At 40.4% G+C, this 18,159-nt stretch overlaps 1 protein-coding gene across 3 annotated transcripts in view; it reads right to left on the reverse strand.

Annotated features, from left to right (window-relative positions):
• The window catches only part of FGF14 (fibroblast growth factor 14), a 291,424-nt gene that overhangs the window by 72,498 nt on the left and 200,767 nt on the right, over nucleotides 1–18,159 (reverse strand). The window lies entirely within an intron of this gene.

Raw genomic sequence — 18,159 nt, forward strand, 5'->3', positions numbered from 1 at the left:
TAGCAGCAGCCATTCTGCTCCTGAAAAATAAGCAGAAGCCAAAAAAAAAGACAAAGCTTTTATCAACAGAGCAACTGGTGGCCTTATTGTTTCCCACTACAAATGGATGAGCCCCATTTTATCCCTGAAAAGTGTCTTTGATAGCTTCTTTTTCTGTCAGCTGAAACCAACATCCCAGCAAGTTGGTAATTCATAAGAACAGATAAGTTAATTGAAAAGATCAGTCGATAATATGTTTATCACATTATGCATTTTTTCCCTCTTAGTTACAGCTCAAAATGGTTGTTCGTGTTGTTCATTCCCATATTGAGAAACATCAGTAATTTGAGATATGGTCCATGTTGCCCACATAAAACAAGGGTAGGTGAGCTACATTTTATTGGACATACGCTTACTGATTAGACTACGGAAGCTCACATAGTTAATTGGTTGAAATTTGGGCCTATTAGACACTATGATGACTAACACCAGGGAACACACTGACTGTGAAAAACCACTTAGCAATAAATAAAAATGGGACTCTTAAGAAACAGAAGTGCTGAAATAACCTGGAAAATTCCCAGCAGCACCAAAATAGAATTGTTATTTCTTCACAAAAAAACATAAGCCTCTTACTCTTAAAATGTGTACAATATACCTCCATTATAATTACTCATGTAAATTGCTCAGTACAAAGTCTATCTGTACTCTTTTCTTTCTCTTTCTTCCAACAGGAGCTGCAGCAACCCACCTTTGTTCTAATCCTGTTCCTATTTGCACAGGAAATCTGTACAGGCTCCAAGTTCTACTTTTTAAAGTTCTCTTCACAAGCTTAATTATTTTGAAATGCACACAGGAGTGTAACCCAGCTGGTACACTTTCATAGGAACATACTTTCAGTACTTTCAAAAATTTCTAAACTTAGTAGAGATAAATGTAGTGTACCATAATAATTCACATAACCTGGGAGGTCCAGGCCAACCGGTCGCTCAGGAAATGAAAAATTGTACCTTTCAAGTTCACATTATTTGTAACTAAAAATCATGTTCGCTAAGCATGGTTGTTAATAATGAACAATGTCACATCATACAGGAACAAGAGGGTTTATAACATGGAGAGAACAGTAAGATGCGTGTCTTTCAGGAAAGGATTCCAAGCAATGACTGATAAAAGAGAGCTCTCCCCAGGCAACTGGAACCTCCTGTCCTATTTCAGATGTAAATTGTGTGTCATTTCTGAAAAAAGTGGGGCATCAAGTTAACATGTATTCCTCAGGTATTGAAATGTCTTACATTGGTAGAGTGATATGGAAGGTTATAATTTTTATGTATTGGCAGATTTAATCCTTTTTGTCTTTTTCAAATGTCATATTGTTGTTGTTGTTGTTGTTGTGTGCATGCAAAAAATCTAAGAATGCGGATTACCTTTAAGAATGCAAAGTCAATAAGAACCTTGAAAAGTTATGCCTTTTTCAGAGTTGAACCTAAGTAAAACTACATAACAGGCATGACTACGCAACAGACATTGTGCCTAGTTTAAAAATGAAAACGTATTGTATATGGTAAGTTGCATCTTCTCAAGCTATATGTTCAGAATTGAAGGGCAACTGCTGCCCTTTTTTTCTTGTTGAAGCTTAAATCTATGTGTGTAGAAACTTTACGCTACCAACCTCAAAGGAACTGTATGGGTAATTCCCCCCCCTTTCCTGCTCATTGGAGAATAGAATATTCTGCAGTTTTCTGCCAAGGGCATAATCAACAAGTAGCTCAAGCCCTCCATCCGTCATGGAAGTCTGTGATTCCAAAGCTGTCTTGCATGAACAAACCCTCCATGAAAATCAAATCATGTAATCCATTTTAATTTAGTCACATCCAGAAGCTACAGAGACAAAGCAGAATGACAGAGCCGTTTGTCACTTTGCTTCTAATTTGTACAGAAACTAGCCAATCCACATTAGTATGACTACCAAGTCAGACGCATCTATAAATCAGTAGGTTGCATTTCTATAGTAATAGAAAATAGAAGGGCAGTGGGATAATAATACAAGATCTCCATATATAGGAGCACTAATACCTGGCTAAGAAAAAGAAATTCAGATGGTTCTTTTTTTTAATGCAAGACAGGGATTGCCATCATTTTTGTGTATGTCATTCATCTGTGTGCCGGTTTCATATAAGCTTCCCATATATCAAGGTTTTATCCCAAAGCTTCGGCTGAGGGCTGAAGTGACAATGAAAATCTGCAGGCTAGAGAACCCTGGCACAGTTTTGCACCTGGCAATTCTACCTATATCAAGGACTAATATGATTCATTTGGCTACAGCCCCTTCAGAACTCCCTCTAGAATTTTAATTTCTAAAGCACCTGGGAAAATTCCATAGAAAATAAGGTATTCCAGATCACCAGTGAGCAGCTCAGTAGGGAAAGGACAGGAGCCTAATTTGCAATGCTAAGTACGAAAATTCTGAACCACAGCCAATTTTATATTGTTATGTACAGGAAGCTTCTTCTATAATACAGAGTGGCAGGGTTCCTTAACTTGTGATTAACTTCATTTACTCCTTGCCAGAATGCATAAAAGCACATGAAATGAAGTGGTATATTCTTTCTGGTTAGATACGCAAAAGCATCACTCCAAAATGCTGCTGGCATATTCACAGAATGTCGTACGGCACACTGTAGGTGGTCCTATTTCTTGTTAATATGCCAATTGCACAAAATATGGAAAGGAACCACTCGTATTACTTGTATAGAATTTCACATTTGCTTGTATTGAGAGGCAAGAGCTGAGCCCTGCATACAGAACAGGAGGAGAGAAAAAACTGCATGGTCAACAATCTGGCAAACAAAAGAAAAGAAAAAGAAACTCTACTTGCTTCCAAACCGATTAAACAGAAATTTTCAATATTATATATGTCACACACAGTAAATGTAGGGCAACCAGGGTCAGCGCTTGTTTTTAATTTGAGGACTGTGCCAAGATGCAAGGCATTCCCAGTCTTACAGAGTATTTTGGCAATGAACACCTACCCTTCTCCATCTCCTGCTGCTAGCACTAGGCATAAAGCAATCAATTAAAAATATGTTATATAAGCCAAATGCAGACAAAAGTATTGTTCTATGTTTTCGCATATACAGAAAGAGGAACAAGTGGTTTGAGCTCAGCAGGGGGCATTTTTGCCCATGCAAATTTGAAGAGACATTTCCCTCTCACCATGACCACTGTATTGCCAATAGGAAAGGATTTCACTTAAATAACACCTCCCCATCCCAACTGGTTTATTTCTATAAAACAACTGTGAGATGCTAGATTTGGTTTTGCTAAATTGATGCTATGGCCAACCACCACCTCAAGCAAGATTCACTGTTCTCGCTGCTATTCCCTGCATGTGGAACATGGGATAATACATGACAGAAGACTTCAGGCCCAGTGGGGGGAAACTGAGCTCTGCCTGCCATTTCCCTTCCCCACATGAAGGGTGAAAAGGGAGAGGGCCCCATTCCTGGAGAGAATGGCAGATGTTGCCATCTCAGGGGATATGATGATGATGTTCACCATAGACCAGGGTTTAGGGCAGAGCTGCATGCAGCCCTGAGTCTAATTTCATGTGGGTGGGTGGGAAGCCCAGAGGAAAATAAGTAGGGCTGGAGGAAGGGAACACTATGGAGAAAATCCATCATGGATGGGGCAATGTAAGAGGAAGTAGAGGAAACCCTCTGGCAAGTGATCAGACCTCTGGAAAGAGTGATCTGTCCGTCCTCTGACAGTTGACTGGGTAAGAGGAGAAAGAGAGGGAGAGAGAGAATGAAGTGGCAGGGGAGGCAGAAAGGGGGCCCTGACCATTGTCCATCTGGCTCCAGCTACCACTGGCTTGCTTGGGCCATGCCCTCCACTAGCATTCATTCATTGAAAGATCTACCTAAGGGTGGTGGTGGTGGTGGTTGCACACTCCTGTCATAAGGCCTCAATCTAGATCTCCAAAAGATGTCTAGGAAATTGATTCAATTACTCTCAATGAATTCTGGACTTTTTAAATATAGATTCAAGCATCATTATTTTATCTTCACTTCACCAAACTGTATTAAACTAAATGGCCTTTTTAAAGATCTCCTGTGATTGGTGGTTAGCTTTTTGGCTCCCCGCATAATTGGATTCCTATCCGAACTAACTAGGGCAAATACTGATTTTGTTAAGGTGAGTGAGAGAGGTGAATCAAGTGGAATTCACAATTGCAGAAAGATATTGAATAGAAACTATGATTTATTGCCCTGTTCTGTTACAAATTAATGGCTGAGGAATTAATCTTTCATAATGCATCTGTTTCCAAAGTATTTAAAGCTATTGTTGGAACATTAAGACCCTTGCATCTTTCTACCAAAATATCATCTCCTTTTAGGAGATTTACAAAGGCATAGTGCAATGTAGATGATTAAATATCTAAGATTCAATTTAGGATGATTGCCAGAAAAGTTAAAGCAATGAGAATGTTGCGTAGGACAAAGTGTACAAATTATTGCTGAAAAATGAAATGTTTTCAGAAACAGTTAGTGAATGTTCTAAAATTAGCCACTGAAAGGGGATTCTCCCTTTTCTGGAAGCCAGTCAATTGTGGATTGGAAAAGTTGCTTTTAACAGCAGTAATATATAGGCTAATCCTTTAGGGATTCGGAGATGCAGTGTAGAAGATCCTGCTTTAGAGTAAAGAGCTGAATTAGATAGCTGCCAACTCTTTACAAATCCTACAGTTCTATGATTTTATAAATATCTGCCAGTAATACACCCTTCACTGTTTGTGTCTTTTAAAAAGAAATAGGCACAATAAAGTTAAGAATAGATTGCCCTTTTCAAAAGAAAAAAGGCTGAACATAAAGAGAGTATCAGATCTGCACTGACTAAAGATATTATAAACAGATATATTTCAATAATATCCCTGTGTGCCTCAACACGGCAGAACCAAGAGGCGGATGGTGGTAGAAAGGGAGAGGGTAAATGTGTAGCTGAGAGAGGGAGAGACAGAGGGAGAGAAATAGTTGGGGAATTCTGCAGCTCAAAATAGGTAGGGCGCAACACTCCATAGCTCTCAAAGGACCATACTAAATCCACTTTAATAGAAGATCTGGGGCAGTAGAGGCACACCCTCCTGCCCCATGTCCCAGCTGCATGCTTCGACATCTACAGGAAGAAAGCAATAAACAATCCTGCAGGATCCTTGGCCTCTAGTCAAAATCCCTTCCGAAACTTCTCTTTATCATGGCACAATTTTATCTGCAGGCAACAAGCTATGCACCAGGCCCAGATTATGATACTTAGTAAGAGCATTACAAGAGAATCACCATCAAATAGTACTTCAGTGGGATCTCTCATTAAGTATGTCACATTTCATGGAAGGTCAAAAAGTTATTTGTGTCTGTTTCATAGTGATTTAGGAAATTATGTTTTACTAAATAAATAAATGCAGTGCCAGCTCATGTTCTGATGTTTTTCTGCTTCTCCAGCACTATCTGTTAATATTATGTAACAGTGCAGATAGCTACAAATCTTTTCCTTTTCCTTGAGCACTTCTCTGGCTCCCCATTTGACTTCTGTGGCTACTCATTTCCAATGAACCTTTGATGCCGATCAATAAAAAAAGAAGCATTCCTTACATTGAATAAAGCAATCATTACCATTAAAAATATGTGTGTGCCGTGAGAGGCATGACATACAATTTAATCTGTATGGAAATGATGAATTGTGGGAAAGGGGAAAGAATTAAAATAGTTTTCAAAGCTTGACATACAGTACTTTACAAACAGTTCCTGTGGCTCTCTTATTACTACGGTACTTCTATTATATACTAGAGAGAGAGAGAGAGAGAGAGAGAGAGAGAGAGAGAGAGAGAGAGAGAGAGAGAGAGAGAGAGAGAGAGAGAGTTCTGAATTTCTAGCTAGAAAGGCCTTGCAGAAGAGAATCATGGCTCCTACCTGAAACACAGTGTTGGCAAAGAAAGGCAAATACATTTATCTCAGTAGCCTAAACTTACTATTGCATGATAATAGGTATTTGTAGTTGTCACTGAACCACAACTAGGTTGGGCATGAGACTTCACAAATAAGGACTTCACAAATAAGTGAAGGATGAAATGCTTTTAGATGAAACATGTCACAGCTCAAAGGGCCAATGGGTTTATTTACGTGGAAATAACCAGTTTCACTCTAATAAAGCTGTGTTAATTACTGCTCCTGATCCTTCTGCCACAGTGGATCATTATTATATTACTTCTGCATCAAACTTGGTTTTCAGTCTATCTGCCAAACACACAGGATTCTTCATTTCAGTCTGTTTAAAGATCAGCTAGCATTTTGTAAATTTGAACACTTTGAGTGCTCAAGTTACATGCAACCCGTATGAGCTTAAATACAAGGACCACAAGATTTTCCTCTCCGGTTCAGTGCCCATGAAGGCACCAATAAAGGGGCAATACAGGGAAAGACAGTGGGATTTAAATAGCCTGGTTGTCCTCAGGAATGTCAAAGTAGTAGGGGGTCAGTGATGAACAAAGAGTAGTGATGACCTTTCACATAAAGGCTTAACACATATTTATTGAGTGTTTTTATTGAGTGATGCTTACCTAACAACTGATTCATATGACCCTTTGGTATAGAGTGGCTCAGTGGGCCCATGGCAGATTCTTACATTTTGGCAAATAGCCAGCTGATTGCTGCTCAACAAATCACTTGCAAAACTTATGAAACTGCGCTGTGTGGGCATGAGGCTAGGCATGATCTTAATGCATTGCAAAGAAGTCAGCTGGCTGCTCCAAGGGACATTCAGGTCAAACCATGAACACAGACACCTACCCCTATGAGATGGAAGAGCTATCGGGTCTGGGTTGGGACCGATACCATCACCTGACAAGAGTGAGACCAGCTCAGGATCCAGATGTCTGGGAGGAAGAAGGGGGGTGTTGGTGTTGGCCTGTGGGAGGCCAACTCAACTAGTGCCTCTACTCAAGCCAAACCCTCCACAGGCTGGCATAAGGAGTGGGTGAGTGGATTGTTCCATTCTCTATCTAGTGTACTAGACACTATCGTAATGGATTTTTGAAAAGTTGGTTTAAATTCTCACCCAAATATTTTCACTCCACCACCTAATGCTATTCAGTCTATTGGGAGGACCAACCCTAGTGTGCCCTTTATAATAATAAAATATAATAATAATAATAATAATAATAATAATTTATTATTTATACCCCGCCCATCCAATTAGGGTAATATGGGTAATTAGGGCTCAGGAATAGCATCTTGCACAAACCAATCCAATGATCCCCATCACAGAGATTATTCCTCTGCCCCTGTGTTCATTATTAGCAATTTATTTCACGCAGAGAAATACACAGCCCAGCAACACAGCAATGCAGCCCAGGAGTTTAAAACCAGGTAGTTCTAACTTCCAAGGAAATTTGCTAACTTAACAATATCAGAATTTCCCTAATTGTTTTCTTCAGCATCTCACACTCTCCCTTTAACTCACATGTGTGGAACTATGAGGAAAAATAAATGTTGAGCTGAGTGCTCAGGGCTGTCTTAAGTGCCCCTGGCGCTGTGGAGCGATGGATCCCTCCGGCGCCCCCCCACCCCGTTCCCCAGTGCGGTGGGCGGGCAGGCGCTGCTGCGCGGCGGCGCGGCGGGTGGGCAGGCACAATGCGGTTGTTGAACTGGCGGACCGGCCGGCCAGCGGGTGGGTGGGCGCAGCTCGCGGCGCCCTCCTGGCGGGCTGGCGCCGTGGTGCCCTGCGCCACCAGGGGTCTACCTAGAGCCGGCCCTGTGAGTGCTAGATTTGTAGCTGGGAATTCAGAGTGCAACTGAACCCAGAATGGAAGATACTCGGCTGCAATCTGTTCCATTGACACATGCACTTGGAAGCACAATGCTGACTACACATAGGTAAAAAAATCACTGCCTGTCCTTGATTTCATTTTCCAGCATTCACATTATCCTTTCTTTCAATGCTCCCCACACAAGTCCACATTAACTGTACAGAATTTAATCTATATGTATCATGGACATTCTAGTTCAGTGGTTCCCAAACATTTCCCCCCTCCACAGACCACATGACAAGTGCTGAGAATCACATTTTATTCACTGACAGAAATCTCAATAGTGAGAAACTTTTAATAATGCAAAAGTTGCCTTCATTAGAAAAGTTACAGACCCCTGAAGGTTGAAAAGAAGGGGGGAAATTGAAATCCATTTCATTCCATCATAGGATTGTAAGTTATACCTTTCTTAGTGCATCAGATGAACATTTTCAAAGTTAATCTAAAATTGCATACTAGGGGGAAACAGATGTCGGCTCCTGGAGGCTAAGGCACTTTGGCACACCCACCAATGTTTTTTGAGGGGGCCAGCCCCCCCTCAATGTTCAGAGGGCTGTGTGTGTGACATCGGTACATGACATTGGGGGCCCTCAATCGTCTGGAGAAGCTGGTGCCTCTGGGGGGTGGGAAACAATCCAACAACCTCTGTATAGGTTAGGGGCCCTCCAGATGTTGCTGGACTACATCTCCCATCATCCCAGCCCATTGCTGGCATCACTGTGGCTGATGGGAGTTGTAGTTGGAGGTCAAAGGTTCCCTACAGCTGGTGTAGTTGGTCAATCTACAATTTTGAAGTGTTTAAAAATGAAGACAAACCTAAGCCCATTCTGACCATTAATTTCAAACCTCATCAGCCCCCAAAGGTTTTTTTTGTGGTTGATGATGCTAAGGAAGTTCAAAAAGAATAATTCAAGGGTTATCAAGGCAGTGCCTGGGGGCAACTGTGCCCACGGGGTTCCCTCACCTCTGCCCCCACTGAAATTATGCTTGTAAAAAGGCTATATATATATTGTAGCCAGTGGAATGGGTTGTGGTGTGTGCTTGGTTGCCGTGTGTGTCCACAATGTTTGCAAATGTGCCCATAGGCCCAAAAAGGTTGTCAACCGCTGGAGTAAATGATAATGTTGGTGCTGTCGTGCTCATACAATAACCAAGAGGCGGAAGAAAAATAGGACTTTTGAATTCATGGCATCAGCTAAAGAGCCTAACACCCTCTAGGGAACTATCTATATTATACTTTAATCAAGCCTGTACTGGTGTCCCGTGAGAGGAAGCAATATGTAATTAGATCACTAATAGATGACAACAGAAGTCTGGATTCCTATCAGCATTCATCTTCAGTGTGCTTCAACAATTCAATAAATTAGCATACCCTCTCAGGTAGATTCGGAGCCAATATTGATATAAAGAGATATATTTGAAATAGCAGTATAAACCTCAAATAATAGCCAGGCAGGACAATGAGTAAAAATGGCAGTGTTCTAAAGTATTTTTGCTACTATAGATTGCATTCATCTACATATAAGTATATACTTATACAAATGGAGCAGCAGAAGCTGTGGTGTTGTCATGTCAGGACTCAGCAGAATGAGGAGGACAACCCCTAAATGCTACAGGGTTGTTTGCCACATTTTGAAGTACATGGAATAATATACATGACCATCTAAAGATCACCACCCATCCTGGTAAGACCATTAGGACTGCAGTCTTTATAACATTCAGTATTATTATTATTATTATTAGAATTTCTTACCTGCCATTCACTATAGTCTGAGTAGACAGGCACAGGGTTGTGCTGTAAGGCAAGAGTTCAAAAGTGCCAAACTGCACCACTGTATGTAAATGAATTTTTATTAGTTTATCATGCATAACTCTACCGACTTCATCTTTAAGGGGTTCTCTTGCAGTGGAATGCGAGAAGAGGCTAGAATGCAGAGAATATTGCATCAGTCCTGTGTGTTGCACTTGAAACTGAGACAAAACACCAAATTATATGGGAATTCATAAGTTTCTGGTACAGAATTTTAATTTTAGACAAACCAGTAACTATCATGTGCAGAAAGCACCAACTAGACCAGTGTTTCCCAAACTTGGGTCTCCAGCTCCTTTTGGAGTACAATTCCCATCATCCCAGACCACAGATCTTGCTAGCTAGGAATGATGGGAGTTGTAGTTCAAAAACAGCTGAAGACACAAGTTTGGGAAACACTGGACTAGACAGAAGGATCAATTAATGCCCAAGTTCAACCTCCTCTACTTTATAATTTTATAGACAGAGCTAAGGGGTTTTCATCTGATTCTTTCTAAAACTTGGATGCCTGTGTTTGGTGTGTTTCAAAAGAGATCCTAATTAAAGAAGTAACACATTAAGGGAAATGCTTTTATCTCGCAGGATATCTTAGACATCCTATTGTTGTGATGTGTAAAATACAGAAGGAAATAAGAGAGTTGTGATAAAAAAATAGGGACAGAAATCTGTGCAACAGATGCATGTTACACTAAGCAGCTGCTGACAGACACATAAGGCAACAACAATCACTGTTTGGTTGCTATTCCTCAGAACTGCTCGCATAGTCCATGGAGAATTCTAAGATGTCTCAATCAAAGCCTCATATTGCCTATCTTGGGACACTCACAGATAGAGATTGAGAATAATTTCAAATCAGTTTACATTTAAAGGCAAATTTACCTAATGCACACTTTTCAAAATAATCTGAAAAATGCAATACAGACTCCTTTCAAAAATTGAATTTTGCTCCAGCCAAGTAATGCCACATAGGTGGTGTAAAGGGTGGATATGAATGCATATTAGTGAAAATAACATGCAAAAATGCATTATATTAGGCAAAAAATGCTTTGGAGTAATGTGTATATTAGACAAGAATCCAGATGAACATGTGCATATTAGGAGAAATTTGCACTAAAATGCTGATGAATTTTCAAGAGGACTTTTTTTTATAAAAAAGAAGCAAACAGATACAGAAATGTGGAGAACTGAATTTTAGATTGCAAAAGTGAGAAACTCAGAAACTGAAATTGACAGATTCACCCATCACTATTCACAAATCACAATCTCAATGGAACTGTAAACTTCACCCATTAGAGACAATTTTGCTACTGTTTATGTGAGCCATAAACCACATGTCCATTCTCCTATGCTTTCCCTGATGCCTTGAACTCTCTCAGAGAACATCTCTATAATCCCTTCCAACTTTATAATTATATGATTCTATGCTTTCTCTTTTTCTTCAAACCTTGCCTAAAGCCTCACCTTATAGAGGCAGCCTTTGTTTAACACCCCTGTCACACACACCCCACCAAAAGTATGCATTGCATTTCTTCACATTCTTCCATTCTCTCTCCCAGTCATTAAACTTTAGATTGTAAGCTCCTATAAGCCCGAGCTTTTTCTTAAACAAAGCCACCTTTTTACTTATAGTATCCTGTGAAGCACCATGGTGTTGCAGGAATACAATACAAATAATGGTGAAAGAGACAGATGCTAACAGTTTGTGAATGATTTTGTCAAGGTTGTTGAATCTCTTTCAGTCCCCTTGAATAATAAGCAATCAAAGTCTGAAGTGATTTTAGTGGTTGTTGTGCCAGGACAAGTGATTGTATAAATTAGTCTTAAAATAAATAAAAATAAATGAAAGAACCAAATTATAATTATAATAAAAAAAACTGTAGCCCTTTCTTACAATTTAAATGCAAGAGTCTTGAATTTACTCTATTTCAACACATCCCTAAAGGAGCTGAGAGTTTGACAATAAAATACAGCATTTCCTACACTGTGATGAGAAAACGCCCTTGCTAAGAAAAAGGTGGATAGGAATGAGGACTATCTACAGGAGAAAATTACACATTAAAATAAAATAGGTGTAAAAAGAAAAATGGTTATATTAAATCATTAGCCATTCACTTAGTGGCTGCAGTTTCAAACTGTTAAAAATGCATTAAATTGTAAACTCAGCTTCCCCTACATTGCTCCCCAAAAGCATCAATCATTTGGGAAAGAACGCACGAATTGTTGGCCTTGCCCTAGAAAATGTGTCTTCCACTGGCACCCCTTTCTACTCTCCACTGCTTTCTTAGAACACACAGTCAAGATCACATGACCTGGGGCAGAACTGTGATATGCCAGACATGGGGCTACCATTGGAAATGGCATTCCTAGGTAAAGTCTCCCATCACTCCTTTCCTGGAACATGGGATTCTTGAGCATGAAGTCATTGTGTTTTGCATTACCATGTGCTCACAGTCGACAGCCGATACTGTGTGGGCAACAAAATGTATAATGCAAGGATACTATCCCATAGGGCAAGGGATCCAACACAATTTGGGGAAGAGTGGAAAATACACACTATCAGAATGTTGTTTTAAGTGGCAACACCCTTTTGCTGGCTACATAAAGTGCTATTGCACCCTTACAGCACAATCCTATGCATGATTACTCAGAAGTAAGTTTCACAGGGTCCAGTGGGGCTTATGTACAGGGTGTAAGACAGCAGCTGTAGTTACCCATTTTGTATTTTTTAATAACTAGGCAAATATTTCAATGCACGCTTATTTTAAGTAATATGTGTGGTTGTTGATACAGGACAAGGGTAGCAATTAATCCAGATAGGTGGGTTGCATCACCAGTGCTGAAGTAAAATTTAAGTGCCAGTCTGCTTAGCCTCTATATGTGAAATGTTCTTTACCTTAGGTACCAAAATGCCTCATACCAGTCCTGGAAGTATTCACCCACTCTTCAAATTACTGAACCCCAGAAATATACAGCAAAATTCTATACATGTCTACTAATTCCCAAGGAAGGATTGCAGCCTCAGTATCTTACCAGAAAACCCTAAGTCTGCAATATGACAACCAATACTATGCCATTTGGGACGTGGGTAGCGCTGTGGGTTAAACCACAGAGCCTAGGGCTTGCCGATCAGAAGGTCGGCGGTTCGAATCCCCGCGACGGGGTGAGCTCCCGTTGCTCGGTCCTAGCTTCTGCCAACCTAGCAGTTCGAAAGCATGTCAAAGTGCAAGTAGATAAATAGGTACTGCTAAAGCGGGAAGGTAAACGGTGTTTCCGTGTGCTGCTCTGGTTTGTTAGAAGCAACTTTGTCATGCTGGCCACATGACCTGGAAGCTGTACACCGGCTCCCTCGGCCAATAACGCGAGATGAGCACCTCAACCCCAGAGTCAGTCACGACTGGACCTAATGGTCAGGGGGTCCCTTTACCTTTACTATGCCATTTAATCTCTTCTTCATCTCTCAGTGTTGCAGTTTTAACCCTCCTGCATGATTCTGCATGCCCAAACTCAGCATGGTTTTGCTGCCCCGTCCCTGAATATTAAATGTGTGCAATTGCATCAGTACTCCCAAATATCAACAGATGCGCCAATAAATTTGATACAATTAGGCTGGGAAAGTGTGGCAGTCAAAATGTGAGACAAGACTGAGAAGTAGACAGGCTCAACATCTGCCAAATGAAATTAGCAGACAAAATTTGCTATGTATCTAGGTGAAAGGGGCTCAGGGATGCAATGCCACTAATTTACTGTTAAGCAACCCTTCATGTTACTGCTCTGATTCCTATTCTTGTTCTTCTCACAGAGTACATAGGCCCTGATCTAGCTAAATTTAATAGCCTTTCATTCCCATAGAAAATAAGCTAGTCATGCCTAACAAGCCCCATTGATTTCGAGTATGAACTAACTATAGCTGGAGTGGATCCATTCTCCTGCTCATAGTTGTCATGGCAGGGAGATTAAAACTACACAGTGAAATGTTGCCATAGCAGATTATGTAATGTGCAGCCTGCATTTTTGCTACAGGTTAGATTTTTAAAAAGACACAGGGTTAAATATAGAGTCTAAAAATGATTAAAAGATTTATAGGTGAATTAAAGACAAGGGAGCAACATTTTTTTTCCTGAATTTACAATGTTCACCAACATAACTTTCAGCAAGTAATATTAAAATTTACAATTAAGATGGTAATGTATGCTACCCCGCTTCCATCTGGTGGTGATAAAGCATTTAATACCTATATAATTGTTCTTGCTACCTCAAGGATATCCTTGAGAAAGACAGGGCACATTTGAAAATGCAACTTGTATGATTATAGGTATTGCTAGTTGAAGAGCATAATGCTGTTTTAACAGGGAGTCTTCATTTGATATTAACATAATGCATTTTATATGATGTCATTTGTTGCACATCGCTTACAGGTTTCTTTTGCCTTCAGTGAGTTAAGAAATCATTTAAATAAAATCAATCAACTTTATTTATTTAGCCATTTCCCCCCCTCCCAAGCTCAGAGGGGGAAATGTCTCTAGAACTTAAATACTGTATGTAGATGCGCTGTAACCTTTTACTTGTGGGAACTAGGGCACATCAGAAGTTTGCTTCCTTTTCCAGCTAACCATAAACCCACAATGAAGGGAGAAAGGAAAATTTAGTGGACACCTGGAGTGGGGCAGGCAGGGGAAGGTGTCAAAAACCACAGGAGGTGAAAATGCAGGAACAGCCTCATCACAGACTCTCTGGCAATCATGCCAGAAGCAAATTACTTTCCATAGGCTTCTGTCTAGCCATTCTTTCTCAGCTTCTGATTGCTTTCTCCTATATTCTTGTGCTGCAATCTTTTTTAGTTCATACTCAAGAGTCATTCCACATACACCTCCCTCTTTCCTCCATTTCTTCTCTTCCTTCCTAACCATGTTAAAATCTAAGCCACAGTGATTGGGACACATGAACACATAATGTCGTTACAAGTGTCTACCTGGGCTCACATGTGCGCAGCCAATGTTCATATACACATTACTGAGAGGTTTAGGATCTTTTGCTGGAGTTTTTACATGCACTTGTTATGTACTTCTTTGGGAAGCTTCAAGAGGACAGTCAGATGGATCCAGCAGAGATCTATACTGTCGTCAAACCCCCTATTAGCCACTTTAAAAGCAGGTATGGCAATTCTGTTCTAGCATTTGATCTTTTTAATGTTATCTTATCAACACCAATTATAAACGCAATTATAGCATCTCCTGAGCACCAAACACTACACTAGAAGTGGACTGTGGGGATAATAAACTGTCAAGTCATCAAGGGGGGGGTTGTTGGGAGGGGGGAATCCAGACTATTTCTGAAAAATGTAAAAGGTATCCCAAGATATCTTTGCATTACAATTGCCCTCAAGATAGGTTATTACATTTTTTTCAGAAGAAATAAGTATAGTCTGAAGAAGCTTCCCCTAGCCTGGTCCTCTCTAGAATTTTTGGACCAATGGCCAGGCACAATGTAAACTCTAGTCCAGCAACAGTTGGAAGGCACCAGGTTAGTTTAAATGACCACTTCATACAAGACTATTTATCTTATATATGAGCAGCACAAGTTATTCTTGGCCAGATTTGTACCCACTATCATATGGAAAAGCAAGAGTGTGGACTAGGTTATAGGTATTTATAGTCCACCATTTACCATGTGGTCCCATGCTGTTTGTATAAATACAGTCAGTAGTAATGGCCAGATGCATTTTCTATGATTGTGGCATTTGAGGGCATAGCTTTGGGTTGTCACTGGCAGTTATATTAGTTTAGAGTGGTATTTTCCCATATAACCATGACCTTAAAATTGGTTCATGTTGTTTCTCTGTAGGAAGGAAGGGAAGATTGCATGTGAATTTTCAACAATTTGGGTCAGTTATGTGCCCCCCCCCAAAGGATGTGGGACTTGGTAGGTGCATAATGGCGCTTACCTCTGACACTAGCTGTGGTTAGCCCCATCTGTACTTAAAAGTGAGTGGTGATGCATCTCCCCAACCATAACACCAAGTTGATGGCAAGGCAAATTCCCATTCACTTCCTCATGGCACAAGTCGCATTTGACAAACTACAGTAGGATCAGTCAGAAAGTCACTCTGCTCTCACAGTCACACATATTATGCATGCATATTATTTAAGATCTAAATATTAGCTGTACACATTTATATGTATCTAGGACCTGTTAGCTATAATGGGGCTTAATCACATGGCCTACATAAAAGCCCCAGGTGGTAAAAAGATACTAAGGTTGCAACCCTAAATTCACTTACCTGGGAGTATGCCCCATTGAAATAAATGGAACTTGATTTTGAATAGACATGCATAGGATTGCACTATAAAGCATGCTATTTAAAAATCAAATAAGTCCTTTTCATTTCCAAAGGTCTAATTTTAGAACTGTTATTCCACCAGACTGATGACACTGCTATTATTCAAAAGTATTGCAAATACCGCCCCTGCTCTTTGAGAACCAAATTCCCTTCATATCTCTCTTGTGACCCGAGATGCCCATATGCATGAATTCATTGTCAACTCCAGAATCCAGTCAAAGAGTTGTCTTGGCATTGCATAAGTTTTATGGATCAATCACAAAATTAACCTCCTTTTGAAAAAAATGGAATTTGCTTGGAGGGGATTGATTATAAAGTGGGTAGGTGTGCACATATACCTATGTGTAAATGTTTACGCGCGTGCGCACACACACAAATAAAACATTTCCGTTTTTACATTCTTCAGCTGCTGTTATATGAAGAGAAATCTTGCAAGTGCTATTTGATGCTTGGCCAATGGCGTCAGGAATTAGAGGGCATTCTCCTGGGCGCAGGACCAACTGACCAATAGCGGCACCTGGCCAGGGCAAAGATAAATTCCCAGAGTCTTCAGCTTCTACACTGGCATGTCTACTGAGATAACCTTTCACATGGAATCACAGCCTGTTAGAGGGTCCTGAGGCATGTTGTAAGAGTCACAGTTCATGTGGGATGGCTTACAGGCAAAATATATTGAACCTTGTGCTTGATCTGAGAACGTAACCTCTTAGAACAGTCTTTCCCATCCCAGTGTCCTCCAGATAATTGGACTATACTCCCATTACCCAACCACTGGGCCATGCTGGCTGAGGCTGATGGCAGTTGTAGTCCAAGGCATATGGGGGGGCACTAGATTGGGGAAGGCTATCTTAGGGTATAAGTGGACAGACTTCAGACTTCTCAGATCTGCTTTATATTTACCATAACTCTAAGATTTACCAATGAGACCCAGGTACAAAGGACATAATGTTAGCCCAGGGATTTGTTTTCAGTATCACAACTGAACTGAGCAGATACCGTAGTCTTTTCGCTCAAAAGTCCACTCCCAGTTAGCTTTCCTTATTCCAGCAGTCTAATTTAGGTGGGGAAATACTTTTTGTTGTTGCTATTGTTAAGCATTTGAGAGTCAATCCCCTCTTGCCAATCGGATGGAAATCACCCAGAAATCTAAGAGGATAATCCTGACCTATATCTGCCACCTTTGTCTTATCACTGTTGTAGTGGTAATGATGATTAAACTGTGTGTTGTTGTTTTTTTAGGGATGATTGTCTACCATTAGTGATCTTCACACCGAGTTACCTTTGATTAACCTCTGAGGAAACCCAGGGTTCCCTGAAAAACAGTTTGACGAAACCCCCTGAAACATTTTGAAACTATCATGTTCTAACAGTGGCCAGCCAGGTGCTTATGAGAAGCCTGCAGACAGGACTTGAGCCAACTAGCATTCTTTCCACTTCTAATTTCCAGCAACTGGCAATCTTCCAGCAACTGGAGGCATCTTCCATAATTTTTCCTAATCTTTTAAAAAGCCATCCTAGTTAGTGATCATCCCTACATCTCATGGGGGTAAATTCCATAGCCCAGCTATGTGCTGTGTGAAGAAGAACTTTATTTTATGTTACAGGTAGGTAGCCATGTTGGTCTGCCATAGTCGAAACAAAATTTAAAAAAATTCCTTCCAGTAGCACCTTAGAGACCAACTTAAGTTTGTCATTGGTATGAGCTTTCGTGTGCATGCACACTTCTTCCATATCTGAAGAAGTGTGCATGCACACGAAAGCTCATGCCAATGACAAACTTAAGTTGGTCTCTAAGGTGCTACTGGAAGGAATTTTTAAATCTTATTTTATGTGTTCTGCATCTTTCAACACTCAGTTCTGTTGAATGGCCCCAGCCTCTAGTATTATGGGAGAATGAGCAGGGGCGGTGCCAGTGGGGGGGGATCTTATTATCTACTTTCTTCATGTCATGCACCAGCTCTATCATTTATTTTTCTAAATTAAAAAGCCTCAGATGTTGTAACCTTTCCTCACAGAAGAGTTGCTCAAACCCCCTGATACTTTTGGTTAGATTACTTTAAAGAGCTCTACAATATCCTTTTTGAGGTGATATGACCAGAATTGTACAGACTATTCCAAGTGTGGTATTTAGGATTGTAGTCCTTAGGCAATCTAGTACATAGTTCAGAGGGATTT

Source organism: Zootoca vivipara, chromosome 4 (genome assembly GCF_965207765.1).
Source record: "Zootoca vivipara chromosome 4, rZooViv2.hap1.1, whole genome shotgun sequence".
Classification (NCBI taxonomy): Eukaryota; Metazoa; Chordata; class Lepidosauria; order Squamata; family Lacertidae; genus Zootoca; species Zootoca vivipara.